Source organism: Nicotiana tabacum, chromosome 2 (assembly GCF_000715075.1).
Source record: "Nicotiana tabacum cultivar K326 chromosome 2, ASM71507v2, whole genome shotgun sequence".
Lineage (NCBI taxonomy): Eukaryota > Viridiplantae > Streptophyta > Magnoliopsida > Solanales > Solanaceae > Nicotiana > Nicotiana tabacum.
Genome location: NC_134081.1, coordinates 69393556 through 69399555, shown reverse-complemented (window position 1 = coordinate 69399555; position 6000 = coordinate 69393556).

Genomic DNA, 6000 nt, shown 5'->3' with positions numbered 1-6000 from the left:
ATAAGCTTTATGTCGTATTCATTAAGACGAGATACATGCGCATCACGTGTCGCCCGAAACTAGTTTTATATTAAAATTAGGAAGGTCCTTTTGCGAAATATCGTTCATCTTTTTACACTTTTACGCTAGAGTTCACATTGGACAAAATAGTAATTTGATTATTTTCTTTAATATTTAAGAGTTTAAAATTAACTCAAATCTTTCCTTATTTGAATTAAGTAAGAAATCTTTATATTAAGGACTTTAAAATCATTAAAATTTTACCTTATATAAATCTTACAACTAAATTATGATTAAATAATAGTAAATGTTTATGCCATATGAGTTGTCTTTAATTGGACTTTTTAGTCTTCAGAACTATAAAGTGGCCAATGAGCGAGCGAGAAGCATTCTTTTCAACGAGAAGCTCTAACGTCTCTCTCTGATACCATTCACCGGACTTCCGGCGACCACCGGACCAGGTAAGACCCCCACTCCACTCCACCACCACCCACCCCACCCATGTCTTCTTTTCCTCTCTCTCTCTCTCTCTCCTGCTTTCTTCTTCTTCCCCATTACTCCCCTCCCCCCTTTTTTTCCTCCCCTCCCCCTTTTTTATATTTCCCTTTTCTTCTTCTCCTTTCTTTCTCTCCCCTATACCTCGTCTCTTCCACCCCCGTTCCCCCTATTTTCTGGCGCACTGATCTAGCCTAGCGGCGGTGGTGGTGGCGCCTGAGACAATTTTTCGGCGAGCCTCGGGCGAAGCTGGCGGGAACTTCCAAAATATAGTTGTTGTGGACAGCACCTTTCTCGGCACTCGTGGTGACTTCAGGTTCTATTATTCTTGCTTCGAATTTACTATGTTACTCGCGGGAGTTGGTACCTCCCGTTTTCCAGTTTCCCTTTGTTGTGTGAGTTAAATTATTGTCATCTTGCTTCGTACTAGTTTATTCACCATATTAGTGTGCCTGTTGTTGCAACTTGTCTTCTTCTGGTTTGGTCTGTTGCCTTGTGTGTGATAGTGATTCCCCTTACTCTACTGTAGGTATAGTGGCTGTGGTTTGGGATGGTCGAGTGAGGTCATGTCCTCGGGGGGAACGGGGGGTGGGACGGGAGGTAGGGCAGGGTTTAGGGGATGGGGCAGGAGGAAAGGAAGGTAAAGGGAACAAGGGTGTTTGTAGGTTGAGAATTGGGTCATGGAACGTAGGTACATTGACGGGTAAATCTATAGAGTTGGCGAAGATCCTCCAGAAGAGGAGGGTCAATATAGCGTGTGTACAGGAGACAAAGTGGGTAGGGTCGAGGGCGAGGGATGCAGATGGGTATAAACTTTGGTACTCAGGAGTCCAAAAAGGTAAGAATGGAGTGGGTATCTTGGTGGATAGGTAACTTAGAGAGTCTGTTATTGAGGTTAGACGAGTGAATGATAGATTGATGATTATTAAGTTGGTGGTTGGAGAGTTCACCCTAAACGTCGTTAGCGCCTATGCGCCGCATGTGGGCCTAGATGAGGAGGTTAAATGACACTTCTGGGAAGGGTTAAATGATATTGTGTGCCAGGTTCCGCCTGCTGAGACGTTATTCATATGAGGGGATTTCAATAGGCATATTGGGTCGACCGCAGGTGGTTATGGCGAGGTGCACGAAGGCTTCGATTTTGGGGAGAGGAATGGAAGAGGTACATCGTTGTTGGACTTCGCTAAGGCTTTTGGGTTGGTGATTGCGAACTCTAGCTTTCGTAAGAGGGAGGGGCATTTGGTTACTTTTCAAAATACGGTGGCAAAGACTCAGATTGACTATCTCCTCCTCAGGAGGTGTGACAGAGGGTTGTGCAAGGATTGCAAGGTGATTCCGGGTGAGATACTTGCGACACAACATAGACTCTTGGTGATGGACGTCGGTATTATGTTAAAGAGGAGGAAAAGGTCTACTCGAGGAAGACCGAGAATCAGGTGGGGAGCCTTAACTAAGGATAAAGCCCAAGCGTTGGAGGGGCGGTTGTCGGCTATGGCAGCTTGGAAGAGCAATGGTGACGCGAGCACTATGTGGTCAGCGACAACAGACTGTATTAGGGAGGCTGCGAGAGAGGTGTTAGGGGTCTCAACGGGCGTCTCTAGTGGGCACAAAAGAGAATGGTGGTGGAATGAAGTGGTCTAAGGTAAAGTGGAAGCAAAGAAGGCGGCGTACCTGAAGTTAGTGGGGAGCAGAGGTGAGGAGGAGAGATGAGTGTGCATGGAGAGGTATAAGGCAGCTAGGAAGGAGGCTAAGTTGGCGGTCACGGAGGCTAAGACTGCAGCTTATGGTCATATGTACAAGGAATTGGGAAAAAAAGGTAGGGAGAAGAAGTTATTCCGGCTGGCCAAGTTGAGAGAGAAGAAGGCTCGGGATTTGGACCAAGTGAGATGCATCAAGGACGAAGATGGTAGAGTATTGATGGAAGATGCCCAGATTAAGAGGAGATGTCAGACTTACTTTCATAAACTTCTGAATGAAGAAGGGGATCCGGATATTATGCTAGGCAAATTAGAGCATTCCGGGAGTCACCGTGACTTTGGGTAATGCAGGCGTATCGAGGTTGAGGAGGTCATGGGAGCTATGTATAATATGAGTAGGGGCAGAGCGACCGGGCCAGACGAGATTCCGGTGGAATTTTGGAAGTGTGTGGGGAGAGTAGGTTTGGAGTAATTGACTAGGTTGTTTAATGTTATTTTTAAGGCGAAGAGGATGCCAGATAAGTGGAGGTGGAGTACGGTGATTCCATTGTATAAGAACAAAGGTGATATCTAGAGTTGTAATAATTATAGGGATATCAAATTATTGAGTCATACCATGAAAGTATGGGAGAGGGTCATTATTTTATAGCTCCTAAGATAAATCTAACCAGTTCGGGTTCATGCCGGGTCGTTCGACTACATAAGCTATACACCTTGTTAGAAGGTTGGTGGAACTGTACAGAGAGAGGAAGAAGGATCTTCACATAGTGTTTATTGACCTAGAGAAAACGTATGACAAGGTTCCTAGAGAAGTTCTCTGGAGATGTCTGGAGGCAAAAGGTATGCCGGTTCCCTACATTATGGCAATTAAGGACATGTATAATGGGGCTAAGACTCAGGTTAGGACAGTAGGAGACGATTCTAAGCATTTTCCGGTTATAATGGGGTTACACCAAGGTTCTGCGCTCAGTCCGTTCTTATTCGCCCTGGTGATGGACGCGTTAACACACCATATTCAAGGGGATGTGCCATGGTACATTCTATTCGCTGATGACATAGTTCTGATTGATGAGTCGCGAGCCGGTGTTAACGAGAGGCTGGAGGTTTAGAGACAGGCTCTTGAGTCTAAGGGTTTCAAGCTGAGCAGGACGAAGACGGAATACCTGAAGTGTAAGTTCAGCGCTGAGCCAAGGGAAGTGGGTGTGGATGTGAGGCTTGATTCGCAGGTCATCCTGAGTAGAGGCAGCTTCAAGTACCTTGGTTCAGTTATCCAGGGGGAGGGGAGATCGACAAGGATGTCACACACCGTATTGGGGCAAGATGGATGAAGTAGAGGTTAGCATCTGGAGTCCTGTGTGACAAGAGAGTGCCACTGATACTCAAAGGTAAGTTCTATAAAGCGGTGGTTAGACCGGCCATGATGTATGTGGCTGAGTGTTGGCCCGTTAAAAACTCACATATCCAGAAGATGAAAGTAGCAGAAATGAGGATGTTGCGGTGGATGTGTGGGCACACTAGGATAGATAAGATTAGGAATGATGATATTCGGGAGAAGGTGCATGTGGCTCCTATTGATAACAAGATGCGGGAAGCAAGGCTTAGATGGTTCGGACATATTTAGAGGAAAAGCCCAGATGCTCCGGTATGGAGGTGTGAGCGGCTGGTTATGGAGGGCACGAGAAGAGGTAGAGAGCGGCCTAAGAAGTATTGGGGAGAGGTGATCAGGCAGGATATGGCGAGGCTCCAGATTTCCGAGGACATAACACTTGATAGGAAGATATGGAGGTCGAGTATTAGGGTTGTAGGTTAGGAGGTAGTCGAGTCGTGCCTTACTTCGTACCATTGTGGGACTAGCCATGTAGGGTTTTTGTCTAAGATAGCTAGTGGCAATGTTGTGTCTTACTATTTCGCTTTTCAGTGCATGTCCTATTTACTAGTTATCGCTTTTGCTTTGCATCTTTCTTCTAGATTTCATGATGTTCCTATTTTTCTTATAATTGTTGTGGTGATACTAATATTTACTAATATTGTCTCCCTTTGCTTTACATCTTTCTTGTGGATTTCATGGTGTTCCTATTTTTCCTATGATTGTTGTTGTGATACTAATATTGTCTCCTTTTTGTCCTTTTGTCTTTTTGTTTTTTTGAGCCGATGGTCTTTCGGAAACAACCTCTCTACTCCTTCGGGGTAGGGGTAAGGTCTGCGTACATACTACCCTTCCCAGACCCCACTAGTGAGATTTTACTGGGTGGCTGTTGTTGTTGTTTGTGATGTAAACAAAATAAAATAAAGAAAAAGATTACAAAAAGATGAAATATTTTGCTTTGTCCATTATCTCAATTTGGAAATTTCCCTTCAAATATAATTATGTATAACCTATGTAAGATTGGACCACTGACTATTCATTTTATTCGTCGATCAATAATTTACTTTAATATAAATATTGATATATATTTAAAACACAATTAAAACAAATAGTTACGAAAATATGTAGTAATATAAAAGAGAAAGAGAGAAAGAAAAGAGATTGGGCAAAATCATTAACGCTAACGCCTTGACACATACAAAGTGCAAAAGTTCGATTCGTTTATCATTTGAAAATAGATTTTTCGTGGATAAAAATATGTTATAATTAAACATTAAAAACATGTATGATCTAATATTAATTAAGAATTTGAATCCTTAAATAAAATTATTTCTTGTAATGTTTAGAACATATAAGTAAGTATTTAAATTAACCTATTAGCAAAATAATCAAATTTTATTCTTTTCCAAATTCATCATATATGTAAAAGTATTTTTCAAGCTTACACAAGTTTTAGAGTACATACTTTTTTTTCCCGTAAAAGACCATTGGCAAAGAAAGAAATAAGAAAACTCTAAAAAAAATGATTATAATACAGTAATAAGAATTAAATTGATTAAAATGCAATCTTGAAGAGACGAGGATAAAATATTAAAAAACAAAATGTATTGATAAAGAGATATCATGTGAGGTGATACAACTTAACATTTTTGTATCTTATATTATACAATATGTATAATTACAAACTACTATACACAACCAATTCAACTAAAGTATCTTCATGTTATAGAGTACATATAGTTATAAATCACCATACAACTAATTTGACTAAATTCATCTTTGCATATTAAGAAGATATTGAATTCACCAATCGTTTCAATATTATATTTTATTTTAACGTCAATGATATTTATTTTTAATTGAACTAAAATTAGTTTAATAAAAACTTTGATGAAGCCATCTTTGCATATTAAGAAGATATTGAATTCACCAATCGTTTCAATATTGTATTTTATTTTAACGTCAATGATATTTATTTTTAATTGAACTAAAATTAGTTTAATAAAAACTTTGATGAAGCAGTGTTCTGCTTAGGATACTATATATCTTCCCTGCACGAGGTTTTATAGCCCGTTTGGCCAATCTGCAAAAATCTATTTATTTTGATAAGTATTTTTTCTCAAAAGTGTTTTTCTCAAAAGTTCTTTGAGTGAGAGACAATTTGTGTTTGACTAATAAATTTGAAAAACACTTCTGAGTAGCAATTAGTGTTTGACCAAACTTTTAAAAACTGCTTCTAAGTGTATTTTTCTCAAAAACGCTTTCGGAGAGAAGCTACTTTTTTCTGTTTCTCCAAAACTGCTTCTCCTTATCCTTAAAAACATTTTTTTTCTTCCAAAACTTGGCCAAACACTTCAGCTTTGAAAAAAAAGTATTTTTAGGATTGGAAAAGCTTAGCCAAACAGGCTATTAGTGGTACTCCAAATAAGAATAAATTTTGTA